Source organism: Falco peregrinus, chromosome Z (genome assembly GCF_023634155.1).
Source record: "Falco peregrinus isolate bFalPer1 chromosome Z, bFalPer1.pri, whole genome shotgun sequence".
NCBI classification, from domain to species: Eukaryota; Metazoa; Chordata; class Aves; order Falconiformes; family Falconidae; genus Falco; species Falco peregrinus.
Window position 1 is genome coordinate 40,293,360 of NC_073739.1, and position 26,493 is coordinate 40,319,852.

General features: G+C 38.7%; 1 long non-coding RNA gene across 1 annotated transcript in view; it reads left to right on the forward strand.

Annotated features, from left to right (window-relative positions):
- Positions 1 to 7,939, forward strand: part of LOC114013034 (uncharacterized) — a 53,820-nt gene extending 45,881 nt beyond the window's left edge. The window contains exon 3 of the long non-coding RNA XR_008744717.1: positions 341 to 7,939. This is a non-coding gene — a long non-coding RNA (uncharacterized LOC114013034). The remainder of the gene's footprint in view (positions 1 to 340) is intronic.
- The last annotated feature ends 18,554 nt before the right edge of the window (positions 7,940 to 26,493 follow it).

Sequence of the window (26,493 nt, forward strand, 5' to 3'; positions counted from 1 at the left end):
GACCATGCAAGAAGGTGTCACTAGCACTCTGGAGTAACTCATAGCAACTGTAGTTATTCCTCCTGTGTAGGGCCTGTTAAACACTTTTACTACAGTGGTTTGCAATGCCTAGTGTGAAAGGTGATAGTAAGCAGTCTGCTGACAGTCCACTCAGCCATGCTGAGTAAAGTACTAGTATAAGTACTAGTAGTTACGTATCAGTTCTGGCTGGCTGTTCAGGTGACCAGAGAGCTTCAACCTTGACATTGCTGGACTGTTCCTAACCACCTGAAGAAAAACAGGAAAACATGCAAACAATTAATTTTCTTTAAAGTTCATGATGTCTGTATTCTTTCCGCAGGTAATTCATGCCCCAAGAGTACATAAGGCACTACTCCATTATTTGATATCCTTTCTGTCTAAATCGAGTGGAGTCTCTCCTTGAATGGAAACCATATAACAATTAAAGATTAGAGTGGGATATAGGTAGGGGTTGGATACACTGCCAATATAATGATATGTTTCTTTTAAACTAGTAAGGGTTGATGTTCCCCTTTTTGTTTAGAAGTGATATAGTACAGGTAACGGCAAAGATAGTCTTTGCACCTAGCTCTCACTTTGCTGAGCTGAATCCTAGGAAGGACTTAAAGAGAAATTAAGTCATAGTATTCCTCCTCCACAATAATGTCCACATAATTTTGGGTAATGAAAAGTTCTCTGTGCCCCTTAACCCATCTTTAACAAACTACAGAGTTGTTTCCATGACATAGTGAGCTTCAGCAGCTGCTATCCCGGCCTGGATTCAAGCTGATGGTCTGCATCTGTCTATTCCCAATTCACAGCTATGAAAGTTTTGTTACCAATTCTTTTTGGCAACTGCATACTCAAGGACACAGACTTGCATCCACGTTTGCATATGAAAAATTCTGGACATCCAAGGGATATTTATTCTGTTTTGGAGTGGGGCTTTGCTTTTCTTGACCTTGCTTTAGCTGTTGTTGCACATGATAAGAGAAATTGCTTGAGAAGCAAGAATCTGCCTGATCATTTAACAAAGTGCAAAACTTTGCTTGGGTTCCAGAAACTTCAGTCAGTTTCCATGCTCCCTACCACCTGACTCTTACCAGGTCATAATGAAATCTGTGTGGATCCAACACTTGCTGCCTGAATGCTTTTGAAGTAAATTCCAGAGCTTCACCAAAGTCACAGAGGATATACTCACCGTAAATGTTTGATAGTGGATATTTGAAGTTATTGCAATAAATCAAGGACAGGAACAAGTAGAAGCTCCTTTGCTAGAGATTGGCAGGCAAACAGCTAGGGTAGCCTGAGGGAAAAAGCCCTTTGTTTAGTAAAAGAAGAAAAAATGTCAAATTTGTTGCTTCTTTACAAATGACATAATGATGCAATGCCTTCTGAAGGATATGAGATTCATACCCAATTAGATTAACACAGTCAGTCACCAGAGAAAGTAGAAGATACCCTGCTTAGTGAAAGTCATGGTGCTGAAGCTAGTGGAAGAAGCAGCAAGAAGGAAGAAGCAGAACATTGCTCAAACTTCAGGTAAGAACCATCTTTAAAAAAAAAAAAAAAACCAACAAAAAAGCTTGCCAAACAATTGTTTTTAAAGTTCTCTTTTTAAAGGCTTGAAATTTTCAGGTTGTTTCCTCAAGATATATTACTTGGTACAACTGAATGTGTTCTGTTAGAAATGAAATATTTGCAATAAAAGTAACATTTTTCAGCAATTTTCACACTTCATCTCTAGCCTGTAGGTGAGCTATCTTGCCAAAACATTGTTTTATTTTGTGGATGTTTTACAAAGGGACTTTGCTAATGGAAAAATATCTCCTTTCCAGGAAAACTGAAGTTAATCTTAATAGAAAGTACTGCTGGAATTAGAAAGGCTAGCATAGCACAAGAGCTTTAGACAGGAGAATTAGTAAGAGCCTCCCGTGATCTCTGCAGGCACAACGTTTCAAACTTTCATGCCTCAGCTAATTAGTGCAAAACAGACATTTTCCACACTGAAAAGCAATATTACCACCACTGAAAAACAATTTAACTTACAGAATTGCTGGAATTGATTGGACCCAAATCCATCTAGCCCCCACAGTCTTGAAAAGTGTCTTGTATCTGTGATGAGGATGGTGTGACTGTTGCTACCACACCTTACCCATCCTTCAGTAGCCACTGTTTGAGACATTTGTATCTCAGGCCTCCAAGTTCTGCAGTTTGGAGGTGTGGAGAAAGCCAGTGCTTATTCTGTTAGTATGAAGTCTGTGTATGATAATTTCACTGCATGTCCCTGTTGTTAATTTCTTCAGATCCTTCTTTATGCCTCTTTACTACAACAATATTTTCCTGTGATCTCTTTCCCCGTCCTTTACCCTGCCTCAATCCTCACTTCCCAAACCGAAGAATCATTTTTACTCATCTTTTCCTGTATGACCACTATCTTACACCACTCTTCATTCTTGTTACCTTACGCTGGTGTTTTCTTTTCTGCAATACTCGTTTTGAGATAACAATACCAAAACTACCCAAAATTGTCAAGTCTGGATACATAAAGGATTTCTATAGTGAAACACTTCTTATGTCATTTGGATGATGAACCGAGAGTAAACCTTGAGAATTTAATCCCTAATTAAATTCTCAAGCAGTCATCACGAATGCAGTGTTCAATCTCTGTGCAGTGCTCCACCAGTAAGGGGCTGTTTGTTACACAGTAATACCTGTGCTGATGTCCTGCCTAAGGAATGAAAAACAAATTATCATAGCTGATAACATGGAACAGTAAAGAATATTTTGAGTGCTAGCTTGTACTAACCTTGACAGTTTGTCACTGGATATCTCCAGAGTTGTGTAACTACAACTATTGCTTTTGCAAGATTTCCAGGTAAGAATAATTTTATCACATATAGAAAGATGATTTTGGAGGGGCTGAAATTCCAAAACTGATGCAGTAAGCAATTTATGGAAAATTCTTCAACATAATTTTTACCAGTTGTAATTGTCAAGGGTTTATAGTAGATGCCTCTATATCAGAAACAGGCTTTTGACTAGTATATTTATAATATCAGCCTTTCTATATTTTAAAAAATATAATCTTGCTAATAAAAGACTCTTACAGGCAAGAATTCATACTTCTGACAATTTACACCAAAACCAAGAAGAGGCCAGCACATACAAATACAAAATTTCAAGGATAAGTTCACTGAAAACAAAAACTAAAATTCTGTTGAATTTTTCTTGAATGAGATATGCAAAGCTAACAGAGCTAACTGCATGTATGCAACTACTTCACTTTTTCTTCTCTCAGAAATCAATCGGTTCTGATCTTTGGGCTTAAGTAACAAATAGAAAGGGATTTAAGTCAGGGGGAAATAAGGCTGATATCCACAACATATTCAACATATTCCTGATTAACTCCTTATTTACATCACATATCATACCAAGTATTCAGTACCACAAGAGGCTGATCACAAATAATTTTCATTCAGATCAGCAGTGACAGAGGAGTTACTACTAAAATAGGTTCTAAAGTTAATGCCTTTAAGAAATAATGTATGAAATGTATAGATGCAATTGATTCTGGAGACACTTTCCTCTTTTTCACATTCAGCTGAATCACACACAAAAGATGTTTTCCAGTCAGTTTTAGTCAATTTAAAGTTATAGTGTGGGTAAGGTTAGTTTATTGGTTTTTTTTAAGATTTATTTTAGTGACATCACTGGAGATCGAGATACATCAGCATGTCCACACTAAGTGAACATCTCTGAGGACTATGAAATCACTGTATGTGGTAGGCACCCTTAGGGATTTTTTTCTAAACTAAACCAATCTTTTACACATAGGCAGCAGACTGGGGTAAAAATGAAGCAGAAAAAGCAAGGAAAAGATAGTATTATCTTTGACATGATCTGTAAAACAAGAAATATCACCTGCCTGCTTCTCCTTTATCCCCCCAATGCACACATCTGCCACCCCAAAAGAGCAACTGTGATATCCTGTAACTGGAAACCAATACTTTAAAGCAGTTTAGTGTCATGTAAATTACAGAGTCTGCTACACAAATAATTTGCACTGAAATGTTTATCAGCTCTCTGACATAGCTGCTTCCATTTATAGCTTATAAACTGTTTTTTACTGGTTCCTTCACATCTGATAACATAGCTCAAGAACAGGTGGTGAAAATATTAGGCAATTATGAGAGCCTCTGTTTGCATGTGTGTGGTCTCTTGGTTTGCAAGGCCACTGACCACATACGAAGGCATTATAAAAGTCTCGAAGTTAAATTATCAGCCTCCGTCATTGAGTATTGCCCTAGCTGCAGCTGGAGTCTTTCTGGACTGTAAACAGCTTTGGTGAAGTGTAAAAAGTTCAGAATTATCAAAACGTACATTTAAGAACAAAATTTACTCAAAGTAAATCACAACATGTTTTTGAATCTTACATGTCTAATAGTGTGGCTGGTTAACTGTCCAGTATTCCAGTGTAAGACTGGTTTCTTAGTAAAGCTCAGAAAGTGGTAAGTCGGCCAGGGCAGTTATTTTTGTCATGTTACCATTGTACCTTTAGAGATTTTGCAGCAAACATTGCTGGGTAGAATAAGTTGGCTGTCCACAGATAAACTAGTAAAAGTCACTTCATTTCTTTGCAAGGACAGATAAAACCTTCCTGCAATTTTATCATGAAAATATCCTCCAGGAGATTTCTTGCAAATTCTTCTTACTCAATTAGAAATATCCACCTTTAGAGGCAAAATGCTGTCTAATTCAGGATTCAGATTTGATTTTAGCAAAACAAAAATAAAAGGTATTGTGAATAGTAATCTCTGATCAAGAAAGGATCATCTTACAAATTATGGTTTACAAGCCTAATGCCTTTTAGCCAGAGTAAAGGCTTTTTGTAATTTGAAAAGCTTTCAGATTTTAATGTCATTATTCCTAAGAACTTGTGTGCCTTGGAAGGTTTACGTGCTGCAGAACTATTTCTTACCAGTGGATATAGTCCAGCTCAGAATATTCTCCACGACTTTCCTGCATTTGGATGTGGCAGGTGTCATTTGCCATTTTACAGAAAGAAAAATAGCTTCAAATATTTGCCCTACAGCCACAATAGATGCACATCTTGGATTTCAGCAGCCATTAAAATAACCTTCGTAGAACTGAAAGGAACAAAGAGGTAATAGAGAGGCTGTTCTACAGATGATGCAGTCTTGCATTACTCCTTCCATCACTCTATTCCCTCCCAACATACCTGTATTCATCCAGGTCCCCTTCCCATTTAGTGTGCAGTTATAATGTCCAGAAAAAGAGTATGTGGTCTAGTTCAGGATTTTAAGTACAGAGGAATTCAACAATCAGTCTATCCAGTTTATCCTATCAACATGCTTCCAGTACATGTTTCCAGTGCTATTGACTGAGCTCGGAAAAGCATGGCAGGTCTGTACATGAAAAGTGTGTGCTTTGAAAGAAGCATCTATCAGAAAGGTTAACTGCATGGCCTTCACAGAATTACTTTGGGACTCAGTAAAGTACAATATAACTTGAGATCATTGTGCTCAAGTTCCTAAGGACTAAATCTGCTTTTTCATTTTCCTTTCTTACAATTTTGGTTACAAATAGTCCTGAAAGTTAGTTAGTGTATGACAATAAACATAATTTTGTGTTCCTGTTGATAATATCTAAAATTCCAGGCAATAAGGCGTGCCTGCTGTTCACACTTAAATATTTTAGTATTACTGCAAATACCAGTTTTCAGTTCTTTGGCCATTAGATTATTTTTAACAAGCTTACTCTTTCTGCAGCTCATTTTTTGCCCAGTATCAACTTAGTATGTTCTTCTGTTCATCTGAGTTTATAAAAATGGATGTGTCCATAAACTCCATAAAAAAGAGTGGTTTTGAATGGACTACAACTGTGTACTTGACAAGAATTTTTTTCAATATATATGGGTTTGACATTTTCAGCATGAGCTTATATTAGAGTTTTAGCTGGCCCTTTCAAAATGCAATTTAGAAAAAAGGACTTTTGTTTTCATATTGTTACTGACAGAAGAATGTGTTATATTTTGTTTCATACCCATATCAAACAGTGTCTATCAAAAATATTTCAAGATTGCAAAATCACATGTCCAGAAATTTTCAAGTGGCAGAATTAAATTAGTCTGTCAGGTCCAAGTTCTGATCCTTTGGGAATCTTTTGGAAATATTTTAGAAAACAATAATTTTTTTTTTCTGCTAGACCTTCAACTTCAGCAGTTCATACAACAGATATTATTCAGTGAATGCAATACTTGGTGAAAGTTTCAGAATTCCCCAGCACTTAATGCTAACAAAATCCCTTTTCATTTCCATTCTCCATTATTTGCATTCTGAAAGGTTTTTTCAGTAAAGATTTTCTTAAGAAATTTGAATCTGCGGTGAACACTAAAATGGGAAATTTCAGAGCACTTTGAGCAAAGTTGCAACACTAGCAAAGAAGAAAAAAAGTTATTGAGATCTCTTGCTTGCTTTTTACTTTTCAAGCATTGGGCTAAGTTTTCAAGCTTTCTTTGTAATTATAGGCAATGACCTTTATAAATGAAGCAGAAGATTGTCACATATTTGGAAGCTACTAGGATCTGGGGCAGAAAAAGAGCCATCCAATATCATGAGGCTTGCAGTGCAGTACAAATGTGCTGTTAAGCTCAGCTTTCACCCCTCAGGTTGATTGTAAAAATTGCTTCAAAATCTCCCTGAGTGTGTGCCTGTTTAGGCACAAAGAACTGGCGATGTACATATGGAAAACAGACAAATTGAGATGTACTTGATATGGAACAGATTGTAGAGTTACTAATGAGGGCATTGTAGGTTTAAGTTTCCTAAAGAGAGGCTTCTTTGGGGGCAAAACCAAACCAAACCAACCAACCATCCAAACCCCTCCCTGCAATAAAGAAACCGAGCTCTGTTTTGCTTTTCCACTGGTAGGATCTCACTCATGGGATGAGTAAGTAGGGGGTGTGATGTGTAGCCATAGTGTATAGACAGGTTTGTCATAAAAGCTGCATTGGTATAGGTTGCCCACTGTAGAAAATGATGGTGTGGAACTGGTTTCTATGGAGATCCCTGCTTGCATCAGAAGATCAGAATAAAAATGTTGTATGGTATTCAGAAAATTACAGTGATCTGCAGGAAGGAGGGGGTTGTTGGGTGTTTTGGGTTGGTTTGTTTTTGTTCTTTTTCCTTTCCTTTTCTTTTTAAGCCAGTTCTATCATCTGCTTTGGAACTTCAGCTTGGGAAATGAAGCCTAGCCATAATTCAAATAACTGTATAAATAATGCCAGCTGTAGAAGCATTCACACAACATTGGCAGCAATAGATAAAAATACATAAAGACTCAATTGCTCAAACATTGCCTTTTAAGTACAGTAAATCAATGAGCATAAGTTCTCTGAAACACTGAGTTGAAATATGAATATTTATAAACATGGGGCTCCCAAGCAGATGGGCTAAGGGCTGCTTGGCAATTTGCATGTAAAACCAAAAATTTCCCAAACGGCCATTGTTCTTGATCTCTATATTTAAGCTGCAAGCTGCAAACTGATGAACCCATGATCCAGGTCTGTAGAACTGCTAACCTATCACAGCTTTACATGAGCTTAGTGGGAACTGCAAGGCTTTACCATTCTTGAAAATCAAGGTCAAATGTCACACATTAGTTGACCAGAAACGATTAACTTCTTAATTGATTTTGTCTTTTTTTTTTTTTTTTAGAATTATCATTGATAATAAAGTTTGTTAAACTTTGTTTTCTGTTCTATTAAAATTAAGGGATATAAGAGAGCATTCCTTCTGAATTTTCAACTGCTTGTATGTTGACAGCAAGCAATGACTGGAGAACATTTGCCGTCTCCCTTATTCATGAGTGGCTTCAGATTGTATGCTATTATTAAAAATTAAATATATAAAACGCTTTTTTGTTGTCTGGTCTTTTTTTCCTCCACACGGTGTCCTCTGATCTGTAAAGACTGTAAGGCATAATGCAGATTACTTCAGAAAGTTAAAGAAGGGACCATATATTCAGCTAGCTGGCAGTCTTGTCTGCTCTGCTGCTTCTTTACAGTCCAGGAACTGAGCTTGCCAGTATGGCCATGGTGTTTCTGTTGCTGTCCACTAAAATACTTTGGAGTCAATCAGCATGATGAAAATAGGAATTAGCCAACAAGCTACATTTAAGGAACTGACATGTGATTGGGCCACAAAATACAGAATTTGCTTTTGTATAGGAGCTTAGGACTCTGTCAGGCTTATGAGAACTGAGTACACAAGTATTACCAGAGAACAGGCAAACACAAAGGATCAAGGTTGCAATGCCTTCTGCTTCCCCACATCATTAAAGAGCAAAAATCAACAACGGAATTGAATTTGCAATTAGGTATACATGAAAATAAATATCTTATGTCAAATTTTGCAACTCATTCCTTCAGCCTTGCCAGGGTCTTCTATTCCTAACATATTGTTCTCACAGAAGGGTAAAATTAAACTAAATTGTTATAGACCTTTAAACCTTTATTTAAGCATTTTTGTTCAAAGAGCAGAGAAAATGACAAGTGGTTAGCAATGGTCAAAGATCTACTCTTCAACTAAGTACCTATCATCGCATAGTTTGTGATACAGGTTAAATATTTGTGTCCTAATTTGGCGTCTTATGAGACTGCTTTTCTCAAGTAATTACCCTTTACTGATAACACTGATAGTTACAAATGGGATGCAGTCATGGAATGCATTGTATCTCAGTGCAGGAGGAGGTTAAGGTTTACTTTCTATAGTCTTATGAAATAATGCCTATATTATGTTAGTGCTCTTCCCTGTTCTCTGCCTTATCTCAGCTGTGCGTTCCTGGCCATCTAAATACTCACCAGAAATGTGAGTGGAGCAGATCTTGTTTCCAATGAATGACATTTTTATTTGTATGAATTTGGAGGGGGTTTACGTTTAGCCTGCTAATGGATAGAATTATGGAGGTTTTTTCAATGCTTGGCCAAGCCAAAAGATTACATATAGAGACAAAGGAAGCAGATCTTTCTGTTTTATGCTATCAATCTTATATGCTTCATACCTGTAGAAGATTCAGTTTGTGGCTTTTTTCCATTTTTTCGTTTAGGGCTATTTATGAAACATGTAGTTCACAACTTTATTGAAACAGAGCAGAATTGTTGAGAGTTTTGAATAAAGAGACTCTACAGAAGTCTGTTCATTTCCCAATGCATAGGAATGTACCATCGTCATCTTGCCCAGTGTTCAGTTTTACAGTTCAATATACTGAAAGAAGGTAAGAAAGGACTATTTTGCTCACTTAGTCTCACTTTGCAGCTGTTACAGGCCAGAGCACTTTTTTCATATTTTATCAAGACCCAGATCCGCACCTTCTTCTTTACATAACAGGAGCTAAGCAATCTGAAAAAACTTGTGGGAAACCTGTAGATTTTATTGGAAATTAGTTTTGCCTATAACAGGATGTGCTATTGACAGTAGATTTGATCTGCTACACTGAACTTGAATTTCAAGAACAGGACACCATGCAAAAAAGCCAAGACCGAAAGGTTTCCATTAGGGAATAATAATGAAATGCAAAACTTATCACAGTTCAATTCTGGTTGCATGGAGAGTGACTGAAAATTTCTATCACCAGCCGTACAAGCAGAGAATTGGCAGATTCTGAAAGAGAAGCTGCAAAAAAACCCCTAAGTAGCAACTTCACCAAGTTGCACTAGTGTAGTTACCAGATGTCTGGGAAAATAGTTCCTCAGTTTTTAAATCATCTACACACACACCAAAAAAAAAAAAAAAAAGGATTTAAGTGTTTTGGCTGGACAGTTTGACTTGACTTTTCATTTGCTCTGGAGCCAAGCAAGATTTCATCACATATAAGATACTCAGTTTCTCACACCTTTGGGATCAAATTTATATAAAAAGTTAAAATGAAAAAAAAATATTAAAACCAGTCCCTTACTGAAGTTTGTATTCACAAAACAAACAAAAAACCTGCAAAAAATAACAAACCAAAGCCTTGTATTTTCTTCATTGTTAGGAAGGTCTTTCATTCCCCAGTTTTTACGTTTTGGATCTCAGGAGTTTACAAGAAACAATGCTAAGTCGGCAATGCACAACAAAGCAAGTAGTTCAGCACAGGATAATATCAGAGCCAGACAAAAAGCTGTGCTCTCTCTTTTTCAAAATATATAAAAAAAAAAAAAAAGAAAAATTTTCATCTTGTAGTAGGACAAACAAAGATTATGCATGGTTTTGCAGGAACTTTAAGCATTTTGCATGAAAATGGAATGAAAAAACTTGAAGTTTTTTACACCAGAACAGTTGCTTAGCTCAGGAGATTTGGAGCCAAGGTTCAAGTCCTCCATCTGAACCAGGCAGAACAGACTGGTCTCTCATATTGTAGGTAGGTTTCCTGAACATTTTGCTACAGTAGTGCATGTCTGTGTGACTTGAAATTGCTTCTTTTTTTTGCCAAAACTGGCACACAGTTAAAAGTTTCATGCCTTTTATTTTTAAGACGAAACACCTCACCTGAAAAACATCTGACTAGTTCTAATGAATGTATGTTTTCTCTAAAGTTTTCAATCTATTGATAGATGCCTGTTAAGTCTTAGTATTCTTAATGTCCTTTCATTAGGTGTCCTGCTCAAGTTCAAGGATACCATAGATTAGTTACAAAACTCGTACCCCAGTGTTCCAGTCATTTCAACTGGCTTTTAGTCAAATGAAAACAGTTTTAGCCAGTATTAAAATTGGTATAAAATTTGGCTTAAGGTTGTATGTGAACAAGTCCTCTTATAATAAGCAGAAAAGTGCTATTTCACCAACCTTCTAATTTATCCTGAAATCTAACATAAATTTTAATGCACTTTGTTTTCAGAACTGTGCAAGTACTATAGAGTTATTAGGCATTTGAATTAAGGCAGACTATGGAAAGGCCTTATCATTCAATGCATTAACTTCAGGAGAGGGAGGCTGTATCTTCTGTTTATATTCAAGGAAATGAATGTCAAAGATTACCATGTGTGTGGTGTAAATAAGAAAGGCCACCAGTGAAGAGCTTCCATTTTTGTGATGAGAACATAAAAGTCAGTTGCTTCTGTTCCAGAGGTGATATTTTACTTAGATGTCTGCTGTTTGCAAAAAGAAGGCAAAATGTCTTTTGTTATTGATTTGCAGACTAAGAAGGTTTGGATGTCAATTATGTTTAAGCCTTTTGAAAGGTCTTCTGTAAACCTGCATGTTTTAATGATAGACTGAACAGTTCTTTATAAAAATACAATTTAGACGAGAAACAGAGTGAATAAATCAAATAGAGGTTATGGGTTATCATGAGAATAATTACACTACGTCCCTGGAGCATTTTGTTGCCTGTCATTAATTTTCCTAGACAGTAATTCTGCTATAAACATTTTGCCATGGGGAATTATATTATGCCATTCTAAAGTCTTAACCATAGAAGAATGCAATTTTTGTGTATATGTATTGAGGGGAAAAAAGATGATGAATCTGGCCACTTAGAGTGGCCAAAGGTGACAGGATTTTAAAGTAATTAAAAGGATTTTGCATGGTCCATTTTTCTTGACGTCTTCAAGACAAGTTCCTTATTCTTGGAATAACTTTTGGATGAATAAAAGCAAAGCCAGGGCTGAATATTATGATTTTTATTACAATTATGTCATCCAGTAAAAAGCAGTGTATCCAGTTATTATATTATAGAGAAAAGAATCTTTCTGTAGAATAAGTTTTAATCTCTGAACTCATGTTTAATGGCTAAATTGTCATGATTTGCAAGGAAGTGGTAGATGCTGGTCTGTGTTTGAATACAGGCTTTTCTCTAGTCTAAGAATGAGCGGTCATCCAACACATGTAAGCAATAGTTAATAATAATACTTGAATTTCGACTCTTTTCTGCATCAGTCATAATAAGAACAAAAGCATCAGTTGAGATTTTTTTCTATGCTGTGAGAATACTCTCTGCAGGCATACTTAACTCTGCTGTCAGTTTCAGGACTACAACTTTAATAGCAGTTGTGTAGCCACTATGTTCTCCATGACCCTGTTACTAATACCTTCAGCAGCAGTGAGATCAGCCTGGTTCTTGCATTCCTTGAATTTCTTGAACCTTTAAACAATGAGTGTAAGATACTATGAAAATAAATGGTTTTATTCTAGTATCATCATTGCAATTGATAAGGTGCAACATAATCTAGACTCAAGCTCTTTAAAATTTCCCTCTTTGCATTTGATACAATTCTTTATGTTGTTATGATACACAAGGAAACCCATTACACTATAGAGAATGTTGGTAGATGAAACTATTTGAAAAAATATTAATTAATTTCCCATTATTTTATTTCGCCCGTATTTCCTAATGTAAATGGTTGAGCTGAGTTAGGAAACACAAAATACAGATGGAAAGCCCCTTAAAAAATACATGGTAAAACATTTGATGTTGTAAAAGGGGAATGTGCTAGAATTAAAAAATAAAATGGAGACCTTGGGATAATGACTGCTGATGCCTTTACTGCTTCCATTTTCTGATTTTGTCTGTATAAGCACAAGGTGTAGCCCACTTGGTATTTTTGATGCAACTCAATAAAAAGTTGAAATTTGTATACTTCCATGATGTGATGAATCTAGAGCAATGTAATTCTTATAGGTAATTAGTAATACATTCTGCTAAACTATCTGGCCTAAACAAAGACACCTACATCAATAGATGGGCTACTGCAGTAAACTCACAACTATGTGTTTAAAGGAGACAATGTTTGACATCTTTAAAGGTGGTATTACTTAACAAAACCAAAAAAAAGCTCAGAATGTCATGCTTAACAAGCATATAGAAAACATTTGCATCTTCTTTTTGAGGTGTTTTGTAAATGTTCTTCAAAAAAGAGGCAGAAAAATATTTCAACTTGGTGTCTTCACAGAAGAAAATTGATCTTGTTTTCTGTTGGGACTAGAGTGCTCTCACTAACTCTCTGTACACAAACCACACATAAAATCCTTTACTTCACCGTTACTGTGAACCAGATTTTTCCTTCAATTGCAAGTCTTATTGTCAATTCAGAAAGTAAATAATACTTTCCATCAATATGCATCTGACCCTCAAATTTTGGGAAGATCCTAGAGTTATACTTAGGTACTTTATCTTGGCAGGATTCCAGTGGCTAAAATGATTGATAAGCAAAATGGTTATAAATGGTTCCCATTATAATACCAAATAAACATCATTGGCTTTGCCATTCATCGTCTTGTATGGGCTTTTTATAACCTTGGAAAGTCACTTCTTAGAGCAGTGAATACATCAGTGTACAATAACACACTTTAAGTATGTCATTGAAGTTAAACCCCCTTAATTTTATTATAAAGTTCAACAACCGAGAAACACATCTTGCCTTTCTGGATATGTGACTGCCAGATATGCAAAATAATAAATAAATATAACATGGATTAAATTAATATCTTTCTGTCCATAAAACTACCATACAGACTTCCCTTTAGGAAGCTCTCCATAAAAAAAATGAAGCCACCTGAATTTTGTCTGCAAAATGGCAAGCAAACAGAAGTGTTTGCACTGCATATAAAATAGATGGTAAATGTAAGTAGATTTTCTGAATTTCCCGGGATTTTTACCATTGACTAAACTGGTACTGGCTCTACAGTGCTAGACACCAAGGTGGATAGGTAACCCTTTGCCTTATGCAACAATAACATGTTACTGAGGTCTAACTGTGGAGTATATTATTATAAATGACACTGCAGGTGGCAGAAGGTTCTACTGTGAAGTTGTCATTTTGCAATGTGGAAAGTCAGGATAAACATTTTAATTTGCAATCTAAGTTTGACTTTTAAATAACTGAGAATGAATTGGCAAAGAATGCTTTAATACACCAGTCATTCTGCATATTTTCCTATTTTCTCCTTTTCCACTCAGTGATGCAGTTGAAAACGCTTAACTGAGTTTGGCTTTTAAATGTCAAATTAGAAGATTGTGCAATGCATGGGCTGTTCATGAACTGGTTTTGTAAAGCTTTAACATCAACTCTTATTTTTCTGATCCAAACCAAAAGAGATTATAGGTGGTGATTCTATTTCCAGCATCTTAAGTGGGTTGGGGGCCTCCTTTGGAGCCATTTCTAGTTGCTGTCTGTTATTACTGCAATGTGAATACTGCTGGGGATTGGGTTCAACTGGCATTCATGTTCACAGTCCACATTGTGGTTGCTTGAAACTCTTTCCTTCAAGGATTATTTTTATTTAATTCCTGGAAGACCAAAAACTAATCATTTCAAAGGAAGAGATCTTTCTGATATGGAACAGGAATTTCACCCATAAAAATGTGTATTGGGTCTGGCTGACGTGGAATTGACTTTCCCCATAGCAGCCCTCACACTGCTGTGCTTTGTCTTAGTAGCTAGAAACGTGTCAGTAACACCCCAGCGTTCTGGCTACTGCTAAGCAGCGCTCCCACAGCATTAAGGCTGTCCCTCCAACCTTCCCCCTTCACCAGCAGGCTGGCAGTGGGGAAGATCTTGGGAGCAGACATAGCCAGGACATCTGACACAAGCTGACTGAAGGGATATTCCATACCGTATGACATCTGCTCAACAATAAAAGCTAAGAGAAAGGAGGAGGAAGAAGGAGGCATTCGTTATGGTGTGGGAGCTGTAAGAGACTCCGGAGCACAGGTTGTTTTTCCTCAGTGCTCCCAGTCAAATGGAAGGTGCTTGAAAGGAGCAGCCAAACCTGGCAAATCAACAGCTGATTGCGGGACTGGTGCCACAGCCAGGGGTTTGGCTACTTAGACCATGGGACTCTCTCTGAGAACCCTGGTCTGCTGGGGGTGATGGGGTCCACCTGACAGAGAAGGGGAAAAGCACCTTTGGTCACTTGCCAAGCTGGTGAAGAGGGCTTTAAACTAGAGGTGCTGTGGGAGGGAAACCTCAGTCCATCCCACTCCAGCCAGTTTGGTACCAGTGCCAGCATCAGATGCCCAGAGCCCGGAGAGGGATCACAGGGCAGCAGCAGAGCACCTGAAGAGCAGCATGAGGGGATTCCAGGCACTCCAGGCAGTTGAGACAGGTTCATTGGGGGCCCAACTTAAATGCCTCTGTGCAAACACATGTAGCTTGGGGAATAACCAGGAGTTAGAGATGTGCACACACCTGCAGGGGAATGGTCTTACTGGCATCACAGAGACATGGTGGGATGACTCTTATCACTGGAGTCTTGGGATGGAAGGACACAAGCTCTTTGGGAAGGACAGGCAGGGGAAAAGAGGAGGGGGTATCACTCTCTATGTCAGCAACCAGCTGGAGTGCATGGAGCTCCATCTGGGGATGATGAGGAGCTGACCAAGAATTTATGGGTGGATTAAAGGGAGGGCAGGGACATGTGACATTATAGTGAGGGTCTGCTACAGGCCACCTAACCAGAAAGAGTGAGTGGATGAAGCCCTCTATAGACACATAGGACCCTCCTCAACTTCACAAGCCCTGGTCCTCATGGGGGACTTCAACCAACCTGACATCTATTGGAGGGACAACACACCAGGGCCTAGGCAATCCAGAAGGTTCTTGGAATGTGTTGATGGTAACTTATTTCTCCAACTTCTAGAGGAGCCAACAAGGAGAATTGTCGTGCTGGACCTTGTTGTCACCAACAAAGAGAGGCTGGTGTGGAAAGTGAAGCCTAAGGGCAGCCTTGGCTGGACTGACCGTGAAATGGTGGCATTCAGATCCTTAGGGCAGCAAGGAGGGCGCACAGCAAGATCACTAACCTGAACTTCAGGAGAGCTGACGTTGACCTCTTCAGGGAGCTGAGTGGTAGAGTACTTTGGAATAGAGCCTGGGAAGGAAGAGGTGCCCAAGACAGCTGGTTGATCTTCAAGGATCACCTCTTCCAAGCACAGCAGTGATGTGTCCCAACAAAGACAAAGCTGGGCAAAAAAGCCAGGAGGCCTGCATAGATGAATGAGGAGCTCATCGACAAATTCAGAAATAAAAAGGAAACATACAGAGGGTGAAAGCAAGGACAGGTAGCCTGGGAAGAATACAGAGAAACTGTCCAAGCAGCAAGGTTAGGAAAGCCAGAGACCTGATAGCATTAAATCTGGCCAGGGACATAAAGGACGACAAGAAACCACTTTTTAGGTATGTCAGTGATAAAAGGAAGACTGGGGAAAACATGGGCCCTCTCCCATGGAGAAGGAAACAGGAGACCTGACTACCCAGGACATAGAGAAGGCTGAGGTACTCAATGACTTTTTCACTTTTGCTGGATTTTTGCAAAGCTTTTGACAGTGTCCGCATTATATCTTTGTCTCTAAACTGGAGAGACATGGATTTGACAGATAGACCACTGAGTGGATAAGGAATTGGCTGGATGGTCTCACTCAAAGAGTTGTGGTCAACAGCTCAACGTCCAAGTAGAGGTGATGAGTGATATTCCTCAGGGGTCCGTACTGCAACCAGCGCTGTTCAACTTCTTCGTCAACAACATGGACAGTGGGATCAAACAAACCTTCAGCAGGTTTGCCAACAACACCAAGCTGTGTGGTGCGGTCAACGCACTGGATGGAAGGATTGCCGTACAGAGGAACCTTGACAGGCTTGAGAAGTGGGCCCATGTGAACCCCATGATGCCCCATGAGGTTCAACAATGCCAAGTGCAAGGTTCTGCACCTGGGTTTGGGCAACCCCCAGAATCAATACAGGCTGGACAGAGAATGGATTGGGAGCAGCCCTGAGGAGAAGGACCTGGGGGTGCTGGTGGATGAAAAGCTCAACACAGCCCAACAATGTGCACTTGCAGCCCAGAAAGCCAACCGTATCCTGGGCTGCTTCAAAAGAAGCGTGGCCAGCAGGTCGAGGGAGGTGATTCTCCCCCTCTACTCTGCACTGGTGAGAACCCACCTGTAGTACTGTGTTCAGCTCTGGGCCCCCCAACATAAGAAGGACATGGACCTGTTGGAAGGGGTCCAGAAGAGGGCCATGAAGATGACCATAGGGTTGGAGCACCTCTCCTATGAAGGCAGGTTGAAAGAGCTGGGGTCATCTAGCCTCTGGGGAGACCTTATAGCAGCCTTCCAGTACCAAAAGAAAGCTAGGGAGGGACTTTTTACAGGGGCATGTAGTGATAGGAAAGGAAGTAATTGTTTTAAACTAAAAGAGGGTAGATTTAGATTAGATATTAGGAAGAAATTCTTTCTGTGAGGGTGGTGAGACACCGGAACGGGTTCCCCGGAGAAGCTGTGGATGCCCCATCCCTGGAAGTGTTCAAGGCCAGGCTGGATGGGGCTTTGAGCAGCCTGGTCTAGTGGAAGGTGTCCCTGTCCATGGCAGGGGGGTTGGAACTACGTGAACCTTAAGTCCCTTGCAACACAAAACATTCTATGACTACGGCATTTGTCTTCCCATGAGGGTTTTTTCATCTTGTTTTCTCCATCCCATCCAACTGAGGAGGGGGAGTAATAGAGCTGCTTGGTGGACATGTGGCATCCAGACAAGGTAAAACCACCACAAAATGTAATAAAAACAGCTTCATGTCCAGAAGAACCTGAGAACAGTTCAGGATGAAAGTAACTTGCAGGCTTCACACTGCAGTATTTTGCTTTCTTCATTCAAAGGAAAAGAAAAAGGCACCATGGAGAAGAATCGCACAGAGTTGCACTGTGTCTCTGCCCACTTACAAAGCGCAGGGCAAGACAATTACCTAGAAAGGTCCAGAAGTGTCTAGAAAAAAAGCATGACAGATCCTGGACACACCTAATATAATACAACTGTGGTTTATGTTTTACTCATGAACGAGCAGTGTCATACTCAGTCACCTAGAGATAATTAAATGGTTAGTACTTGGTGGGAAAAAAAGCATTAAAGACTGTCTTGCTGGCTCATCAGTGTCTAAAGAGCAGGACCACTCAGCCCCATTCTGATCATTCTGAATCCAACAACAAACTGCCCTGTTACCGGCAAGTAAAGATTGGTTCACTGTGAACACAAGGACCAGCATTCTATCAGCTGGGAAATCACTGACTGTTTTTGTGTTGAAAAGGTTTTGGGATTTTTTCAAAAAAATGTCAGTCCTGCCTTTCAACTCCAGCTCAGGGAGTCTAGTGGCACACTCTACTTACTATGCAGAAGCATCCATGGAATAAGATCAGAGAATCATTTGTTTACATACATGGGCTAAAATAAATATAACTGTCACACTGGAAGTTTTCAGTTAAATTTAGGTGAATATAGTTATTATGATCATTATTTGAAAAAAAATGTCCAGAAACTGTCACATATGGAAAGTTGATTCTGATGTTTGTGTTTACAAAGGGAAAAGTTTGTATGTGCATTCCCTAAAAAATCAGTTATAGATCATTGTAGCTCTCATCAGGCAGCATTCTTCTCTTTTGAAACTTGGAAGTGAGACCACCATTTTTGTAGTCCTCAGTATGACAAACGTGTTTAGTCAGGCAGAGCATTTTAAGCACTCAGTTTCACAAACCATCTATGAAATGTAATGAAGAAGAGAAGAAAATTAAAAACAGAAGTTGCAAGTTAGAAGTTGCCATCCATAATCATTGTGAATGTACATTGATCTAAATTACTGATGTCTAAGATGTCTCTTTCATGTCTAATGCAGAAACTAAGGGTTCATAGCAAAAACGTAAAACAGTTCTCACTGAACAGGGGTGCCTGCATCTAATGCCATGGAGGCAGGACATAAATGTTGTCTATATTGAAATAATTATGAATGAAAAATGTGTATCATTATAGTTGGCCTGAAATGCAGCGATTCTAGCCTGAGCGTGCTTTACTTCTGCAAGGTGCTGTAGTTGGAGCCTTTCCACTAGCTAATCTCCCAGCAGTTCATATGGCTACTGTTTTACTTTCCTTGGCTCAAAAGAAAAGGAGAAAAGCTGCGTGGAAAAATCATGGGTCATAGCAGGAGTTGCAGTGCCTCTGCAAACTCATGAAGTACAGGGCCAGGCAATTACCTAGAGAGGCTGAGAAACATCTACCTATAAAGATGCATGCCCCGTGTAGGAGCTATGTGGTATGTGCAGGCAAGCAATGTAGTAAATGACTGTCAACTTGAGAGAATAGGACACTTAGTTTCATGTCCATGGTGGTGGTACAAGGGCCTCTGATTGCTGGTGGTTTCCAGCAGCAATGTCACAAAGAAGTCAAAAGAGAAGACAGTGTTAACCATATTGGAAGCAGAGTCATCACTGTGTGTGCAGTAGTCCACAACATAGTGCCGGGCATACCACAGGCAGAGTTTTAGTGAGATACTGTAGCTGTTGGATGCAGTCTAGCTCCAGTTTGCATCGTCTGTGTCACCTGGTTCTCAAGACTTTGTTAATGTCTTTTCTTGATGTTGTAAGGACTCACTCTGTTAAAATACTACCTATGGCCTAGGCTTAGACTCTGCTCTCTTGTAGATTTTCAGCTTAGCAGAATACTTCATCCTGCTGCTTCTGATCTCCAGCCTAGGTACTTGGTAATGAACAAGTACCCTCCATGACAATGGACATCTGTTGCATAGGAATTAAATGCTCTATCAAGTAATATTTTTTTTTGTCCCATTTGTCTCATAAGCACCTTAAAATCAGCAGTGTCAAAGGTCAAGGAAATACAGTAATTTGAGCAGAGATGCTTTTCTTCCCCCAAAACAGAAGGATTTTCTGTCAGCTCAGTTTGTTCTTTGTCTGGTCTGAAGCCTAACAAATGTAACCAGTATGGTACCATCCTAATCATTCCTTACAAAGGAATTCAAGCAAAAAAGGGAGCTTTCCATAGAATAGAAGCTGTGAATTTCACTGGTGGTACGTGCAAGCTTTTCCAGGCATTTCAGATCTATTGGATAACATACATCTCAGAGTATGTGTGTGACTTTGTATGGGTTGGAGTGTGTACAGTTTAATTGTTTTCAGATCAGAAGAGCTCTCATGTAGCTAAATGTCACAAAGTGGAAGTGTTCTTCTTATGAGACTGAAAGAGGGAAAAACACCCCCACAAAATTATGGGTATACTTTTGAAACTGAAGTTTCAAACAAGTTTAATTGCTATGGTCACATTTGTATCAGACTTTCAGACCATGCTTTTTATAATTCCTGTTGAGAGAAACATCCTTACCTCATATTCAGGTTGAATTACTTTTGTCCTTCATATTTGTTTCATAGGCAAGTTATTAAAATGACTTAATAGTCAGCTGAATTTCAATAGCTTCCGTTTGAATGGATATGCATGGATAGATTTCTTTTATGTGATGCCAAAAGTTTGAGGAGCCAGTTTGCTGTAATCTGTAACTACAGTTAAGTATTTTAGGTTGGACTTAGTTAAAGGGTAATTTCAGTGAGGATTCAGGAGGTGTGTGGCCAGATATTACAGACATGTTCATGCACCTCATATGCATACAAGGTGCCTGCAATGCCAAGATACCTAATTCAGATTTCAAGATAAGATCAGATTTCCGTATAAATATGGGAGTAGATTAAAGAATATAAAAGAGAGATACTTTCCCCCAGATGCCTCTCAGTAAACCTTTACTGAGAATGCCACATGCATTATATATAGTTCAAGTGGATGGTATTTGGTTTTAGTGCAACATGGTGGAAATGTGTCTCATTCTTTATTGGATGAGAGAGATGATTCCATGAAAAGTGCAATTATCAACTGTCACTCTTTGGTGAAAATTCAGATATCAACCGCCAGCATAGATCAACTTACTTCCCAAAAATGTCAGCAGAAGAAGAGAGATTTCTTCTCCAAGTTATTATCATGTAACAGGTGCTGGCCTGAGCAGCTTCCTAAAAAAGGGAAGTGCTCATTGGTCACCAGCTGATAAAAGTAGTCAAGAGCTGATAAACATGGTTTTACCATATCTAGAAAGTATTATCAGCAAAAACCTATACTGCTGATGGTCTTTCAAGCTGGAAGAAAACTACTAGAGAAAGATTATGCATTTACAAGACACTGTCCTGTATCAAAAGAAAGAGAATTTCTCTTAACTCTCTTCTTGTTCCTTGCCTAGATTTTTCTTCTACAGAGATCTGATTAGGTGGTATGTTTTCTTTTGTGTTTTTCCTTTTTGCTTGTACTGAATTTCAAAGACTATGAAATGTACTACTTATGTATATCCAGACCCTCAAAAAAGAAAAGCAATAATTTTCACAACAAAAGCTTTTATGGGGAACACCAATAAAGCCCACTTTTTTCCCCCTTCAAAATGTTTGCATGAAAAAACAAAGCAGAACCCACAAAAGGCTCAGCACTCTTACAAAACTTCTTAGTCAAGCAAAGACCCAATGGGATGTTGTTATGTGGTTTGCTATAAGCTAAACTAAAAGGGATAGTGCAGGGGAATCATAACTAAAGTGGATTTCCAGAGGACATGGTGCCTGATGAAGTCCAAATTCAGCAGAGCTGTGCATGCAACAAAACACGCAACAGTTTTACCAGACTGTGGAAAAAAGAGTAAATACCCTCTCACACTGAGGTTTCTAGCAGTGTTAGAGACTTAGGTCCACAGCATGTTGATAGTTTTGGTGCCTAATGTTTAAGCACCTTGCCAGCTCTTGGAACTTGTTGTCCTGGGTTTGGTTGCCTTGGTTTCCTAAAGCAATGTCCCAAAGAGAGAAAGATGCCTAAGCACAGGACCTGCAATAGACACCATGCTGTAAAGAGAATGGGACTTTCCATTGTTTCTACTAAAGATGCTGCAGTGTTAGGTAGAATAAGCAAGACTTGAAGCTGGAGTAAGAACAAACAGCATCTTTCTCTCTTCTTATAGCATAGGACACATTGTTGTGCCATACCAAACTGCATAGTTTCTCTAAGCCAGGACTGAGGATGCTGATGGTGTGTTCAGGAAACCAACAAGAGGTGTCAGAAAAAGCACCTTGTGAAAGGTGTAGTACACAAGCTCTTCACTTCAAATTAGTCTTGATGGGAATGAAGATGTCACATGACCTGAAGAGAAAGTTGTAAGTGAAATAGCTATGTAAAGTAATAGAAGATATCCATGACTTCATACAACATAACAATTACTTTTCCCCTAAATTTTTAGAATCTTAATTGAAAGGAGACGGTTGTGAAATTTATACAGATGCTGAAGGAGAACTGAATGTACTAGCCTTCCCATTTTCCAAAAAGTCAATGAGAACTTTATTGGAGAATAGCAAGCTGCTTACTGGTGGAAAGCCGTCTCAAAAAGATTAAATTCTGGGCTTACTAATGCTGATTACTGCAGTGATATCTGATCCTATATGAAGAGCAAGGATTTGACACTACTACCTTTTGGGTTAAGGTGGGAGGGAGTTCTCCTTAGGACTCAAGAATACCATGACACCTGCCTCACATGTATCCAGAACCTGCAACAGAGATTTGCCCCTCTTCAGGAGCAAAACTCTGAGCATCTTAGGTAGTTTTTGGTGTAAGGGAATTCATGCCTCAGAAAGCTCAGGCATAACCAGTGAGAAGTTAAAAATCCAATGCAATTGGATAGGATTTGCATAAAAATTTAAGTAATGGGTAGGATTTGTGTACAGCTAGTGAAGTAGTGAAGTGAAATTAGTTTGTGGTTGACAGCAGCTGCTGAATTCTGCTGTCACTGATCAAGGCTTTCAACTCTAAGTAGGGTGTGTTGCAATACCTCATTTAGCTCTCCTACTAGCAGACATTTATGAGCCTCAGTCATTACAGTACTTGAAAACAGAAGCAATTATTTCCCTTTTTTCTTTCTTTCAGGCAGTTAGTAGAAAGGCTTTGTTCATTTGCTGGTTCCTTGCTTTTGTATTGGCTAGCTTGCTTCTGTGATATCCGTGCATGCAGGGAACAAGTGGTGCGCTCTGCACTGTATGATGCCAAAAAAACATACAGTATACATTCAAAGACAACGATCAGCATTTCCAAAATCTGCATATTTTTGCAGCAGAAAATTTGTTTTCTTAAGATTACCAAAATAAAACACCCCAGATTTTCTTCTTTCAGATCCTCAGCACAGGATCTATTATTTAAAGACATCACCTTGTTACTGTCACTCATCTAGTAGAACCAGGTTTGATAGACACTCAAGGCATGCAGTTGGTTTCTCTGAATTGAGACCTTGGAACCTGAAAAAAAAAACCTGATTAAAGAAGACTTGCATTTGGGTTGAAGGATTTGCTGAGCTAAATAGGCTGGAAGAGAATCTTGTTTTCAGTGGTGATATTTAGAATATTGTTAATGACATAATGCAATGGCTTATCAGTAAAACAGTTTGTCACATATATTTGGATTACACTACTATATACCTGAGCACATACAAGTCACTCATATTCAGATGAAAAATTCTGAGGAAATTGTTAGGATCCGGTTGTATATAAGTCATTTGTTGTATAACTCAGTTATTTGTTCATTCTTGGAAGTTTCCATGTTTTTTCATCATTATCTCTTGAATACAGAAAACTGTTATGTTCATGCAAAATAAATTGATTTTCCAAGCTGTTGTTTCACCCACCTCTTAAGTAATCACTTGCTTACAAAGTCAGAGCCTTGAAAAAATTTAAAGAACAGCTCCAGAAGTGGTGGTTTAAACCAATCAGGAAAGAGCAGAGCCAGCAGCTGGTTTTCACTGCCTCATGACTCATGGTGCCTATCTTGGTGTGCATTTTATCCAGCTGTAAAGGGACATGCCATCTTTTTCCCATAATACTGCTTGCTGCCCAGTGCCTCCTATGCCTTCTACTGAAGAAGTTGTTTGAATATGTTTTGTGATTATAGTTTCTGTACTGAAAAAAATCACATTTTTGCATCACCTACAAGTAGTTTCCAAAGACCGTGACAAGTTCATTCACACTGGTGTATTTCAATGGAGGTTGAACATTTGTTAATATACTATGTTTGTGTAGAATTTTAATGGTTGTCAGATGTTTTTCCTGTACTAACAATACTAAAAGCTCTGTTGCTGTATTCATAAATATAAAGAGGGGGAGAAGAGTGCTTTACCATTACTGATTTCAGCTTTTCTTTCTTAGTCTGTATTGTCCATTCTCTGCTACCAAATTCATGTCGTCTATTATATATCTTGCCCGCATTGTTCAACCAGTTTTTAACAAGGCTGTGTCAAGAACTATAAAATGGTACTTTACCATATAAAAGAAAAGCCAAATACTTCCTTCTTTTATTTCTTTTCTTTTTTTCTTTTTTTCTTTTTTAATTCTATTCCCTTTCTCTCATTCTTTCCCAGTTCCTCTGGTCTCTCATTATATACATTGTGTTTTGTTAGAAAACCTCTCCATAACAGTAACACACCACATCCACAGTCAGCTCTTGAAATGTCCACTTTCATGATGATAGGAAACAGGACAGCCAGTGAAGCCCTGATCTTTTATAGTCCTGCTGTTAAAAGTACAGAATGTCTTCATGTCTTCATCGTGTGACAAACATAAAACAGTAATAGGGCTCACTTCAGAAAGCAATGCTTAATTAAAAAAATATTTGTATCATTATTTTATTTAATAATAAAAAACAATATGGAAAACTCTAAAACTATTTGAAACACTTCTGCACGAAAATAGACCTCCTAAGAGCAGATCTAGTCCTTCTCACCAGTATAAAAGATTTAACTGATTCCTACAAGCATTTTGAATAAGGTGATGTGAGAATGTCACATCATCTGAGAAAAAAAAACCCTGTGACAGTAGGATTTCTCTGAAAAAAAAAAGGAGTCAAAAATAATCTTCACATCGATGTGTTCTTCTAACCTGTGATGTTTTTCTCATAAATATTATAAACCTTATTCTTTGAAGACAAAGTTCCATGTAGCACACGTTGCCTCGAAATGTAATGTAAAGAAAAAATTCTTAGCACAAGACAGTTGAATTAAGTTCCTCGTAGAGTGATGAACTGTGGCACAACCAGAGATGGGTTTGAGCCGGAAATAACGAACTATAAGTCGGAAGGAAGGTAAGGGAAAAGGCCAAAATACAGCCAAGATATTTATGTAAACAAAAATTATACTCAAGAAATTTCATTTTTCAGAAAAGCTGTGTTTTCATGAAGGAATGTATTGAATGGCTAAAAATGGTGTGTGTGCAGATAATATTCTAGTACTGTCACTCTTTACTATTGCATCTTTACAGTATAGATAAACAGTTTCTCTGGGTTCTTGGCTTAAATTTTCTTCTGTGTTTATCTTCTTCCCTTCATTATTTTCAACAAAACAGACCCAATTAGCACAAAACCCCTCCATGTCTAATACAAGCAAATAGTTTCCCAGAGAGCAACAGGACTGGGCTGCTCTATATGGGAAGGTAAACCCAGAGTTAAGAGGAACAGCAAGGCAGATGGGGTGGTAGCTTTACAGGCAAGGGCCCAGAACTAGAAGAGCAGGGCAAGTCTGATAACTGGTAAACTCATCAGCCATGTGTCCAAAGATAGCCAGGCAAGTTCACAATGATGAGGCTGATCTGAAGTCAAACCATGAAATCAAGTCTGGTCAGGGTCTGAAACAGCAAAGTACTTAGCCAAGCCCTGGCGTAGCTGCAGTATAGTTCAACTTGCCTGACCTTACCTGCACCTCCCCAGCAAAGCAAGGAGCCCCAGTGCTACTTCTCACTGCTCTTTCACAGCACTTTTCACAGCAGCCTCACCCCAGGTTGCACAGCTGCACCGTATTGGAATCAGTCTTGAGCACAGGCAGCCAGACCCACAGGAGGGGTAAAATAACCAGGCCACTGAGTCTCAGCAAAGTTTTTGGATTCACATCAGGTTCCTCCAGGAAAAAGATTTTCCTTTCATTTCATGAGCTTCATGATTTGTATTTTTATGTGTCTTATTCTGAGAACTTACTCATCTGTATCTCCCACTTTGTAATTTTATGGTAGTGTAGCATAAACATACCTAAAGACAAGCAACTACATTAAAAATGTGTTTTGAGATCCTGTGGTGAAAAATTATTAAATTGATTACTGCTTATGAAAAAGTCTTTGCATTTAATTAGGAATTGTTTAACTTGGACAGGGAGCTCAGGGACAACTTTAGCAAGCGGGTGGTGCTTGTCCTGAGCCTCCTGAACAAGCAAGATATGAGCAGGACCATCCAGGCAATAAATATTGTGCACAGCTGTGTCATGGTGGTAACTCCACCATCCTCTGGCATCTGGCCAACGTCCCTGGTGTGTGCAGACCTTACAAATCATGAAATAGTGCACGCCTGCACTTAGCATAAACTTGTAAGTTTGCATACACTAGGTATGTAAACTGTTTTTGTTTGTCACTGAGTATAAAGGTGAGCCAGCTCCGGGACTGGGCCAGAAGCCTCACCTATGGGTGGATGCACCGTGTAGGAATTTTCCCAGTTACTGAGAGACTCCTGGCACCGGCTGCAATGGGGGTTCCCAGCTAAATTGTGGGCCTGGATGATGTTAAGGTGGTAACTGGTGATGTATCCTTTTCTTAGTCTCTGTAACACAGTAGTAATGATTTGATGCT